The sequence below is a fragment of the Microchirus variegatus genome (genome assembly GCF_963457635.1).
Source record: "Microchirus variegatus genome assembly, chromosome: 1".
NCBI lineage: Eukaryota > Metazoa > Chordata > Actinopteri > Pleuronectiformes > Soleidae > Microchirus > Microchirus variegatus.
In genome coordinates this window covers 32,397,262-32,411,626 of record NC_139802.1, presented here as the reverse complement: position 1 = coordinate 32,411,626, position 14,365 = coordinate 32,397,262, and positions in this window count along the sequence as shown.

Sequence of the window (14,365 nt, the reverse complement as noted above, 5' to 3'; positions counted from 1 at the left end):
AATTTAACACCATAATCTCACTCTGTGTCTTTTGCATTATTTGTTTTCTATAGATGTATTGTTTCTATATAGTCTGATTATGACAGATTATATGTATAAAGCCCAGTTGAGACGTTTGTCTCCACCTCCCCGGTGACCCACACCTGTTCCCGATTGTTTTCACCTGTGTCTCATTATCGTGTTTCTCTTAAATCGTTGTCAGCTCATCTCCTCCGCTATCGGTAAGCAGCATTCCAGCCTTGAGCCTTTTTTTGTTTGTTTGTTTTTGTCTTTTCCTGTAAATCTGCATCTGCTTTTATGGACAATGATGCCTTTACTTGCGGCACACGCTGTTTTTAAGAGCTAAGACTGTGTGCACGACTGTGTTTGGGTTCTTAAACAATCACCACCACCTGCTCCCAACAAACAAATAGATTTTGGCCAGTTAACCTAAATGAAAACCTGCCATTTTATGTCATCATTGAAGATGCCTTTTCCAAACCAAAGCCCATAGAGAAAATCAGTGTTTTTATCTCGCAGGAACACATACGTTGCTGTTCTACTGCTTCCTTGTTTGGTTTGTGTCACTTAGGTAAATCAGTGTGAAGGGTCTGAAACTGTAAAGTGACTAAATTACACACTTGAACGTTTGGTGAAGGAATGTGAATGTTTCCCAAAGCAACACGATTTTATTAGATGAGCCTTATGTTAAAGTGACTAAAAGCTTCTGTATGTCCGTGATGTCAGCCATGATCCAGTGTCCAAATGCTGTGAGTGTCTCATTTTTAGTTGTTTAGTTTTTGTTTTATCTAAGTTACTGTTTTTGTTCACTATTCAAGGCTGAAACCTCACTGTGGTTCAGAGCGAATCCAGATCTGTGAGATCATATCATGTGACTTTGATCTCATTTTAATGACCTGATTTTGCCTGTCTCTATAAAGCAGTCGGTCTCTCTCTCTCTCTCGGTCTCTGTCTCTCTCAAACACACACACACATATTTTCACACCTTGTGTGTCAGTGGGCCTTTGATGTGTGTGAGAGAAGAAAGCTTTCATCAATAAACAAACAACTCCCTGCAGCAAAGACTTATTTCTGCTTGTCTTAAGCCACTGATTTACATCTGGTGGAGGTTCCAGTTCCACACAGGTAGCTCCTGCAGATGTTTGTGCTGTCTGCTGACCTTTTCAATTTCATCCCCTCCACATTATATTTCTCTCAGAGCTGAATTTCCTCATTAATTTGTGTGGTTGTTGTTATACAACAGAGGTGGCAGGTGTGGCCCTGGAATGAAACGCGTGAAGAAATTTTCTAAAATATTCAGTTCAAGTCTTGTGTCTCAGAATTGGTGACATCTAATGGTGAGACTGCACACTACAATATAGGGAAGTTGTCTGTTCACTACTTGCCAAAAGTACATATAAAAAGTTGTCATTTAATTTCAAAGTGAATTTAAACTTTCACAAACATACCTATGGGTAGTTTAATACATGTCTGCCTTCTAAATGTTACACACTGGACCTTTAAAGGTCCCATATTATGCAAAATCAACTTTTTAATAGTGTAACGTTTACAAGTTTTTTTAGTTTATATATATTTTTAGTTAATTTACTAAAAAGAAATTGTGTATACAGTTGGCTATTTACACATTTATGTTCCTAATTATTATTTGCATATTTACATGTTCAAATACTGTATTTACAGCAGCATATTTAAAATCCTTAAATAATTAGCTGAATCTGCCTTTGTGGTTCTGACTCACATTTACCTGTCTAAGTCCTTCTAGCTTCTCAGTGGTGCTTCAGAGACATGTGATGCATAACAAGGAAGTAAACAGTAAAGTGCTGCTTAAGAAAATATCCATCTCCATCTGGCTGTTTATTCATATCTAGAGTGATCCGACCACCACCCATCGAACCCTCACGCTACAATAGTTTTAATCCTTATATTTGGAACTCTAGAGGTCCTATCAGTCTGCTGGCGAGGGCAACAGTATCCGAAAACCAGAAGTCCACAAAGTCCACGAAAAGTTCTATTCTTGGCTCCACAGTGCAGCACAGAGTTCTACACAAACTTCCAGCCTCAGAGGATTTATCTGTCCAGTGTATACATGTTATATATGATGGCAATGTGCCTGCTAGAGCCTGCAAATAATCACTTTTCCTAATGATAGCTAACTGCTGTTAGCTCCCAGTAGCCTCTGTGGCTGATGTCACTTCCTGTCCCTTAGGTTTCGTGAGAGATGCTACTAAACAGAGCGTTCTGAACAGGGCTGTTTTGGCAGGGTGATTGAACTGCTGTGGTGCTCCATCTTTATGGTGTTTTGACCAAAGCATGTCACAGACATGTTCATTAAGACACCAGAGAACAAGGTTAACTTGGAGAAATAGGGTATAATATGGGACCTTTAAACTCTAGATTTTGGGGGTCGCAGGTCAAGGCAACCCTGATCTGGTTCGCAGAGGTAGATAGCAACTATTTTATTTTGGTCTAAACTTAGTTTAAACTTAGTCAATTTCGTGTGGCCGAAATGGGAACATACTTTACAAAATTGACATCTTGTTCTATTGAAGATGACCCTGAAACTTGTGGTTGTCATTAACCCATTTGTAGGCATTAAAAAAATATTTGTTGTGATGTATCTTTACCTTTGAAGTGGTTAATAATCTAATAATATAATATGTGCTGTATCTGACACATGTTGCTCTACAGAGGCTGTTTAAGTGATCCCAGTGACCATAATTCCACTCTCCTATGATTGTTTTATCTCATGATTATGAATTTAAACACAATCGTTAACTTGATTCAAGACCTTGCGGTGGTCGTTCACGTTCCCAGTGGATCCACCAGAGGCTCAGAGCAGGACTGGAACTCTCTGTATCACTGTACGGCACAAACCATTCCCTTTAGTAAAAGACATGACTTTTTTTTTTTTTTTGTTGTACTTTTTAGTTTTAGCTTTAATCTGAAATCTTTGGTGTAGAATGAAAAGCTCATTAAATCCTTGACAAGGCTCTGCTTATTAGTAAATGAGATAAAATTTCCCCCGGGGCTCTGTAATGTGTTCTTCTGTGAGCCCTGGCAGACTTTCTCAGTCCTTTCTCTTTGTAGAGGGCCTCTGTGGCATCACTGTGGGCTCACAGTTCATTACTTTGGCTTTCAAATTGCATCTTTTTGGTCTGGTTTCTTTTCGTTTTCTCACTTAGCGGCACTCTAAAGCCCCCATCAGTGAAATCATTTAGTCCAAATCCTGGTTAAATCGTTACCCTGACAGCTCTCACTGATCTTGGGTGTCTTTTTCACACTGACACAGTTCTCTCACCTGATATTAACACCGGTCCTTAGTGATCTGATTCGGATGAACTCGGGATGGATGTCTGAACAGGGTTCTGACACTAAGACCCACTTTACGTTACGCTTTTTGTGACAGCGGCAAAATTGACATCAGATCCATGTGCAGTACAGCCACAACAACAACAAACATGTCAGATTATATCCATCAGTCGGACATTCAAGTTGCCTTTCGCTGCTCTAAAATCGATCCAGAAGTCATTTGAGCAATTAAGCCGAGTTAATGTTTTGGTTTTCGACTGTCGGCTACTTCGCGCTACCAGAGAGAAGTAGAAGGACGTTTCAACGCATGCGCGCGCTCCTGATGTTGTTGTATGGCAGTGCTTCACAGTGCCACCTAGCCACCTGGCATGCATACTACATCAAAATTTCACGCACTTTAGCGTCACCGTGTGCATGCAGATTTCCACCCAAAGACCCAAATTTAATAAGTGTTGTAGTTCTTTGTGTTTCTATGGACCTTGGAAAAATATCTATTATTCAGCCCTTTATGACTGGACCAAAGTCCATTTTTACCTTGAAGAGACACAGACACAAAACAGCATCCTTGGACTTATTGATGGATTCAACAGTGGATTGATGGTGCCTGAGTGCTGTGATGTAAAATCACTGATGTGAAGACCTCAATCTGTCCACACATCAGTCACATTATGGGGACTTGTCTTCCTTATGTGGACAAAAAGCATGTCCCCATAACATAAATGATTATATTTGAAGGTGAAGACATGTCGTAGTAGTTATGGTTAAGGTTAAAGTTCGTCTACAGGAAATGAATGTAAGTTAATGTCATGTCCTCTGAAGTCATGGAAAATCCAGATTGCATGTGTGCGTGTGTTCCACTTACCATTTGCCATATCTGGCTATAATTATTTGTCTTATAATAACACACTTACTCTGATGATGATGGCATCCTCACCATGGCAACACAGCGCCTCTCCCCTTCTTCTCTGCGTGAGCGCCTGCTAAATACCAGCGATTGCCATTGTTTAGTCTCACCACTGTGTGTTGTTTGTCAGCGTAAGTCAAATCACAGACTGTAGAAAAGGGTGAAACATACCATGGGTGTGTTGACAGTGAAAGACTTTAATTCACCTGCTTTTTCTGAATGATTGAAATCCTTTCTAAAATAATAATAATCATGGCAGAATATTTTTACGTGGATAACCTCTGAGCTTCTTCTGCGTTTGTTTCATTTCCTTCCGCTTCTGACTCTTAACAACTTGCCTCGCCCCAATCTAGGTCAGCTCTCATGTTCTGATCTCTTGCATTTCATTGGAATCGACTGCGGGATAAATGATATGTGGAGTTTCTGTCTGTGTTGCCATGGCGACCTTGTGACGTTGACTTTCCAGTGGCAGTGGGAGGGGCTACAGTATCTCTGCTGTCCAACACTGATGCTTAGTGAAGTAGATAAAAGTGTATTAGAAATCCATATTCATCTGCTGTGAGTTTCTCTGTCGGCTTTTGATGAATGTGAGCTCAACAGTTGCAACACAACTTATCTGATTGACTTACACTTATGCAGACAAACTTACACAGTTTGAATAATTCATCTGAATAAATCATGTACAGGCAGTGTCATTTTCAAGATATCATAAAGCCTCATTCATCAGTCATTGAAGTGCCTTCTTAAATTTGTTCTTAAACCTCCTCTTCATCTGATTCACGACATGTTTAGAAACTTTGAATTGTTTTAATTTATTCAGAAACACCCATAAAGTATAGCTAATTAGAATGGGAAAAGAAGAAGTGCAGATAACTGCAGCTAAAGGAGAAGAACAAGAGGGTTGTTGTGTATTTTAACCAGAGCTAATTAAAACTGGAGAAAAAATGTGGAATTAAAGGTGCCATATGTAAGAATGTGGCCAAAAAAACGGTTACTACATTCAAATTCAAAATACTGAGGTCTTTTAGGGTTTTTTCTGACATAACTGGCAACCCGTGGTTGCTCGGCAGCTGAGACTGCAATGATTGGTAGACGGCAGTAGGTGCCAAAACATGATTGCCAAAACATGTTTTCAAAACATAAACATGATTTGCAGTCTGCAAAATATTTTTTTAATGCAAATATTTTGTCTGTATTGTTGTTGTTGGTGAGTTCAGTTTGTTATATGAACATTATTCCTGAGTCTCTGTGACATATTAGGAGGATTTTATGGTCAGTTGCTTTAGATTTATTACATAATGCACCTTTAAATTAGAACTGGAACTAATAAGACCTTTTACTGCAATTGAAAAGAACTGGAACTAGTTTGGATCTGGAATAGAACTGGAACTAATGAATGATCTTACACATTAGTATTATATTTGCATGACTGTTTGTGCAGATTCTCTTCTTACCATTAAACACATAGTCTCTATCTTTCAACAGCAGGTATTTATTAGCATCACAGTTTTTGTATCAACACAAGTTGCCTCTGATATATATATATATATTGTACATTTCATTGAAAAAGTAATACTAGCTGTACCGTTCTGTTCTATGTTGCATTGAAGAAATGATGTTACATTAATACATATACAGTACATACAGTATAGAAGAATGTACAAACAGTACAGCATTGTACAGACAAAAGAAAACACCAGAGGGTTTTTTTTTCCCAACAGCCACCACAGGAAACCACAGGAAACCACAGTGAACCAACCAACAAGGACTTGGGTCACGTCTTAGTGTTTAAAGAGTAAATCAACTGTGACCCATTAAGAGCAGTAAACTGCTGTTTCACCGCTCTATGGGCCATGTGGGAAATAACAACACACTTTAACCTCAGATATTGTCGTATAATTCAGGTACTTTTGTACTTGAAACATTGGACTTGAATGTACCCTCGTAAAAGTACATAAAGATGCGGATAATGTATGTGACAATATGCCGTGTACTACTATATGATGTTGTTTTATTCAGTTCTCAAGGAGGTGAACATGCAGTACATGTGGTTCACTTAGCGTGAAATGTACTTAACCCTTTAAGGTACTACTCAACTATTTGGTCGACCACACTTTAAGTTACTATATCTCATGAATCTGCATCAAATGCATGTTGTACAGAAGTATGTAACTTAATTCAACAAAAATACGTCTAATAAGGGTCAAATATTTTTTTCAAAACATGCTCTACCAAACAGTTGATTTGTCATTTTATGGTAAAGGTAGAGAAGCTAGCTAATGTAGGTAAAATAAGGGGGGGAAGGTTAGTGTTGTTAAAATGATTACTTATTATTATTATTATGAACAGACGTCTCCACCGTTTGGTAGAGGACTGTATCTGAAATATTGTAGGGTCTAATTAAAACAAATATGTATTGATTGTTGTTATTGTTATAATAAGTGAATAAAAAAAAATGCAAATAAATTACTTTTCCTTTACATTTTGCTTGGTGCGTACCTTAAAGGGTTAAAGCTGCTGTCAGTGAGTTGATGTTTTTTAGCTAACTTCCTGTCCGTTGCTGCAGTTAGCATTAAGATGTTTGGCCTGTTAATGTGAGGGAAATATTTAGTATTATGTTTGTGTCCAAATCTCAAATCCACTCTTAAAACCAAAACACCTGCTACATTTATTGTTGATTTACCCTTTATTTGTTAGCGTCTTGTGAACAGATGGGAGCCCAGCCTGTGACAGGGCAGCACAGTTAAAGTATATACAGTACATAAAACAAGTGTTACAGACGTTAAGGAAACATGACCCATGTGTTTCCTTTAGTCCACTTCATATAACAACTTCAAATAGAAAACGTATGTCTATGGTATTTCGAGGATGTATTCTTTATTCTTCACATTCAAAAATGAACCAATCAGTTGATATTTGATACAGTGAAATGTTTTGTTGTCACTTAACTGATGCCATTGATTTGAACTGTTGATAGCAATTTTCTGACAAAAAAAAACTACAATTCACAAAGTTTTAGATCACTATAAAGTACATGCTCTGTACAGTAGGAGGTAAATACATTTCATATACTTTGAAAGAACACAAGGACCACGTCACCTCTCTTTGGAATGATTCAGTATGTGATATAATACGCTTAAATATTCAGAGTCATTGTGTATTTACAGAAATGTGCTTTAAATTTAGTTTTGAACACAGTGATTTATCTATTTTTTAACTGGTGATTGGTTAATAACTAGCAATGTTTTGGTTAATACATTACAATGTGTTTTACCTAGATCTTGTTTTTAAAAAAAATGCTTATAGACAGTGTAAACTACCAAATTAAATGAAACACCACATTGTTGAACCTTAATGAGCAGGGGCAACAGATTAGGCAAATGGCAAATTGCCTGGGGTCCCAAAAGCTGTGAGGGGGCCCCTTTAAAAGCCCAAAGTAATTCGAATTTTGTAAAGACTCCCTGAAATTTTATGATCAGCTATATACGTTAAACCCCTGTAATGAGGGGTAGTTTCAAAATCATCGCTTTAACCCTTTAAGGTACTAGTCAGCCATGTCTCATTGAAAATTGCATCAAGCTGAACTCACTAACACTTAATGTGAATATTTCTGAATGTTGTACTTTATGAATTATGCAAACAAGGTTTATTGTGAGCAGACGTCTCAACCGTTGGGTAGAGGCCTGCATCTGTAAAACTGTAGGGTCTAATTTAAAAATAATAATAATAATACCAATAAAAAAAATTATATATGTATGTATGTATGTATATATGTATATATATGTATATAAATATAATTTAGGCTATTTCTCTCAATTTGAGGGCATACGTATGCTGTATAAAAATTAATGTGGTCTTTGAAAGGTGAAGACCAGGAAGTAGTTGTTAGTCATCAGAGAAGTCGAAAAGTCATACATTCTGCAGACATTTTCCTGAGGAGTTGATAGTGGCTCTAGTTTTTGGTCTTCTTCAGAAGAACATAATGTCGATTTTTAAAATGATGTTCCCATTTAAAGGGCCCTGGTCAAATTGGGGATCTTGAGGCTTCACAACAGGAGTTTATTTTGCAACTGGAACAGAGATGTCCAATTATTTCAAATATTAAATTAGTTCCTTTTGCTTAGGGCCCACCAACCCCATTAAACCGCCCCTGTAAAGAAGGTTTCTCTGGGTGTTTGCTTTAGTTTGGTAGCTGTGAAAATGTAATCATGAACCATCATGATGCAACAGTTTTTAATCATATTTCATCCGAGCAGGGGAAAACACATTCTGTTTAATGGCTCTCGTCTGTATAATTACACAATCTACTTATTTGAGGCGCTGTGCACAACCCTGAGACACGCATTGCCTTTTCACTGACCTTTTTTAACCTTTTCAGTTGGCTTCCTCCTAATTATTCCAGTTAGGAGGACATATTGGGAAAACAAAATTGAAATTCTTCAAAATGACATTTTAAAGTGAAATCATATGTTGATGCATGGTTTTATAATACCATAATCACCAAAGTCTTATATAAGAGGAGCTAAGGAAACCTTATTCATAGCCGCTGTACACCCACTACTTCATGTTCCCTTTAGGTCAGACTCTGGCCTCATGTGTCGTCACTACTCCACCACACAAACCTCTGCTCCCCTCTCTCTCCTGGGGCTCTTGGGGATAAGTGGTGTCACAGACTCCTCCGGTGAGAAGAATCAGAGGAGTTTAACAGAGCACTGTTTGAAAGAGAGCTGACAGGAAATGAGCGCAGAGAGAAGCTGTAGCACCGTCACTCCCCGAACCTTAACGGGGGGATGTAAATGTTCAGTTTTAAGTATATGTGAGCTAATATATTATAATATGAATCATTTTGAGTTTGGAAATGTTTGATTTGCCTCAGGAACAGCTTTCCACTAACATCTATATTCCTTTCTTTACATTAACATTATTCGCAGATCAGTGTTGTTGCCTACATTGCCTTTCCCTAAACCCTTTCAAGGAAATTCTAATCTGTGTGTGTGATGTTTTACACTGAGAATAACAGTTTCCCTGCAGTTTCCCCCTAAAGCCACAGTCACACTACACAACTTTCATCATCATAGCATCACAGAGTGGAGAAGCCACTGACTGAAAACACTTAAAGAGAGGTGATATTGAGAGTGGTGCACAAAATGAGGTTTAATTTAGCTCCGTGTCATGTGCACATATCGACCTCTGAATGTGAATTGTAGCAGTGCTGCCTCGGACCTGTGATCTCCTCGTCTCTGATTGGCTTAGTTGGCTGGCATTGTAAAGTTTGGCATTTTTCTAAGTTTGTTTGTTGGATTTCTCTGTGAGAGCAAGCCTTCGTGTCCTTATCTGGTCACAGGTACACGCGGCAAAATCGGCCTTCTCTGTTACACCCTATTTTTGTCATTTGGGTCAATAAGATGGATGGACATAATCACACATGCTGCTGCTTTCATTCTCTCACTCAGTAAAGCAGTCAGTCGGTTTTTCCTTGAACTCCACCCGTTCATGCCAATTAAATATATCCACTAATCAGCCACTCTGCCAATCTCTGTGTGAAATATGTCCTTGTACAGCCTCGGAATAATGAAGTACAAACACTTGTTTTCTTTCCACTTCCGTTTTTTGTCTGACAGCACTCTTATATAACACTGAGCAGCCATTCTTAAGTTGTTGTTGTCGCTCTTATCTAAGTACAGGATTTAATTCTCACTGCATAGGAGAAGCCGGCTTTTTGTGACTGATGTGGAGAACCCTGAGTACACACTGGAGAAATAAGTAGATAAAGTAAGAGTGAAAAAAAATAGGCAGGAGGTAGAGAAAAAAAAAAAGATCATATGAAAGAATAAGAAAGAGAACACGCACTTACGGAGAAAAAGTGGATGAATACACTGTGAATGTGCAGCTTAGATTCAGCCCTTGAGGACGTTCAAAAACAAAAGAAAACCTTCTGGTTGTTACATGTCCTTTTTGACAAGTTTAATGGCTGGAGGAGAAAAGTGGATGTGTGATACTGCATTTAGTAACTAAAAGCAAACGAGTATGACTGCAGAGAGCCATAACATGTCATTGGAATATTCCAAAATATGTAAATAACTTAATAAATAACATGTCAAAATTATAAAAATATGATGTGCATTATGCTCATATTGTTTCCCCGGTAATACCCACAGTGCAGCATGATTTGATGATATGCCACCACTTTTTTATTTCAATTTTTTTTTTGCAGATACTAAAAACAGGTCGTGCCGAGATTTGAGTCGACTAATTTCCCTTAATTTGAGCTCTGATGCCTCTGTTGTTTGTCGTGGGAACATTATCAGATATTATCAGGCCTACTGTGCCTGCCTGATTGCCAAATTGAATATATTCATGGTCATGATCCACGTTTATTGGCCACTCCTCGCTGTGGTGCACCAGCACCAAGATTTTCATGTATGTCCTATCAAGGGCCCTTTCTATTTTTTATTTTTTTTACCGCGTCCTTGGAGGGCCTTTCTAAATTATTGAACACATACATCACACTAACTTCTACAGTGCGACGACAGAAGCTGCATCTCTTTGTTGAGTTTTTGAGGAGCGAGAGAGAGAGGTTTCTTCAAACACTGATATGGGTTTAAACTTCATGAGAGAATCCTCAACATTACAGTACAGTACTGTTTAGACATCTATCTATCTATCTATCTATCTATCTATCTATCTATCTATCTATCTATCTATCTATCTATCTATCTATCTATCTATCTATCTATCTTTCTATCTATCTATATTTATCTTTATTTATCTTTATTTATACATCTGTCTTCATGTATGTGCCTGTCTTTTTAAGACTGTTTTAATTGTTGTTAAATAAAGTTTAAACCAAAAAACCTGACGTGAACAGACTTCCGGTTTACATCGGGGGGGAATCACACACGCACACAATCGTGTGTGCGTGTGGAGAAGTTGGGTCACGTATCGCCGCAGCTGAGCGTTGACACAAGTGTTTAGCAGGTGAGCTGCTGTGGGACTGTGAAGTGAAGAAGTGACGGTTGTTAACTCGCTCTCATGTCGGACCCGTGTAAGACATTCGTGGCCACAGTTAAAGACACGCGCGTGTGTGTGTTTTTATCCCACCAGTGTTGAGTTAGCTGAGCCGTTAGCTCAGCCGCTGTCATCACCTGCACCTGTGCGGGACTGAGGGGGCGGAGCTTCAGCCCAGCTGTGTTGCTATGGCCGCGATGCCGGTGTGCATCACTGCGTTGACTGAGGTAAATCTGAACACAAAAGTATGACTGTATCGTTACTGTTTATATTATGGTTTAATTGTTATTTAACGAGTTGATTTCCAGGCTGTTATAAAGTGGTTAATTGGTTTGTGTCTCCTCATAAACAGTTGTTTACGTACGCTTCAATGTCTCTCAGCGAACATAGACTTAGGCTGTGAAAAAACCCAGAATATAATAAAATGTAATATCTCCATTCCAATAACTAAATTATTATTGAAAGAATCTGACAGTTATTGCTAATTTTCCATTTTCAGAAACTGGATAAAAGTGCACTCAAACGTTATTTCATCCAGAAGTTACATGTGTCATGTGTCACATTTTTATATTGCAAATGTATAAGTGCTTGGAGGGACATACATGCTGTTAATTACACTGTGTATTATTTGTAATTATTTAAGGGTTATATTTTATCAGGTGAAGGAAAATAATAAAAAAAGGAAAAATCACTACCTGGATTGTTGAAATAAATAAATGAAAATACAATTTAAATACAACTGCATTGTTCCTCATACTCATAATAACATAAAAATTACAACGAGGAACAATCTATGTATGTTCTGCTTTTTCATATTGTGATTAAGTACATTTTCTATATATTGTGCAGCCCTTATGTATACATGTATGCATATTTATGTACTCTATGTGTAGTATGTATATAGTACTGGGCCATTAACACCAGGGTTTTACCATTTGCAGGAGCTAAACTGCAACTAAATTCTGTATTTATTTTTTTTGCCTTAAGGGATCCTTATATCGCATGGTTGCACTGAAAGGGCTACATTATTAATTCCATTATTTTAATAACTGTTTCAGTGAGTTCAGCTTGTTAAATGTGAATGTGTTCTGTTTTCTTTGCTCCTCTGTGACAGTGCACTGGAATAGCTTTGATTTGCAGACTAAACAAGACATAGAAAGATATTATTTTTGAGACGTTTTACATAATGTTTCTGACCATGTGGAATATCAGTAATCAGGAAAATAACTGGTAATTTAATCTGTAATGAAAATAATGTGTCGCTGCAGGCTGAGTGTGATGTCTTTCATCATTATTCTCAAAGACACAAGAACCGTACATAAAACTAATGTGAAGTTTGAGGCAGATTGAACAATGTACACTGAAGTCACATCTAAAAGGTCACCATTATAGGTGCTGTTATGAGTAAACTTTGACTCTTATCAAACATGTCAAGTTTGTCTCAGATTACACATTGTAACTCGGAATTTCTTAAAACATTAACTGAGATTAAGTTAAACATTCATAAATCTGCGTATCATAATCAAACAACCAGGCTCATTCTCAGTCATCTCCTGTCTGATTTGACCGTGTTCTGCTTGTGTTGTAGCTTGTTGTATGCAGCACAATATTATGTCCAAAGACAGTGGTATCAACCAAACTCTTTTTAATTGGGCGGCTAGTGACGGATGATAACATCTGCCAGCAGCGGTTTTGTCACGACAGCTGGGAATCGTGTGTGCTCTCAAGCTGTCGTGAAGACACACTTGCCTAACTGTGGCTTTAACTGTCCCTCTATTTGATGTGTTTTCAAAGTTTTACAATAATAAAGTGTCGAAGTGAGAGGCCATTTTGCGTTTCCCATGACTTTCTATGAACTATCCAGACAAGTCATGTTCGACACAACACAGCAAACTGATGTTCGTGCTAAAATGTCCACCATTCTCAGATCTGATGCAAAAATAAATAAAAAAATGCTTTGTTGTTGAATTAGTGAGCAAAATGCTGCTCCAGGGGCTTAATTTATCCAAAATAAATCCACTTGAAGATGCAGTAGGCAGTATGTTTCTGGCATTAATCAATTATACCATAATAACCTTTGAGCATCATGTAAATCAAGTCTTCAGAGAGAGCAGGCGCTCCTGCATGAGAATAGAGGGAAATTTTAAGAAAAGAAAGAATCCGTGTTAATGTTGTGGTTGTGACTGACTGGAAAATCAATGTTTGAGCCCTGATTAGTATATGACTTTACTGTGAAAATGCAAATGAAAACACGGTAGTAAGGATGAAGCCGAAAACTGATTTAGAACAGGTTAACTGACTTTTAACAGATTACCATGAACCTGACTGTACGTACTCGTCTAACCTCACCTTTAATCTGTGGTTTAGATGTAAAATGGATAATTTTGGAACAACATGAAAGCGTATATTTATATCATTGATGCTCCTGTCACATTATCCTAACCAATTTTGGTGCATTTTATGATATTGCACTAATCCTGCATCATAAAAATGTATCTTCTCCCACCGCTATCCAGCATTAGTTGTGTTACTAAGAAAGATGAGGGTTTGCTAAAGCAATATGAAAATATAACTTGTTTTGAAGGTGTAAATGTGTCGCTGTTGTTACAGATTGGGTACAGAATATAGTCACTGACCCCTTTATGACAGTAAGAATGTCAAGCCCATCCAGCACTGGAAAGATTTTATACCATACCCTATAGGTTTTGGTGGCCTGCAGTTTGGCCCAGTTTGGCCTAGGGCCTTTCAGTGCATTGTAACAAGAAAGGGAAAAGGAAAGCAGAGCAGGACATTATCTGATAAATCAGTCATACCTGAGAGCTGAGGAGAGGAACGAAACAAACAAAGGAAGCTTGAAGCAGGACTGAATGCTGTGAAAAGTGAGCATCGAATAATTAGGAAAGAATCTGGATTTGGTTAAGTCTTTTGATCGGCTGCTGTTGATAGGATGACACACGAGTAGCAGATAAGTCTTTTTTTCCCTGTAACTGAAAATGCCTTTTGATTTGATCTGTTTGGTGGTTTTTCTGAATGTTGATTTTGAATTTTGGCTTTGCCTTGGTTCATGTTGTGTTGTCATGTTTTGGAGCGTAGAAACTGAGTAACCTCAAATGTATGGATGTTTTGAATTTCTACTCTAATTTA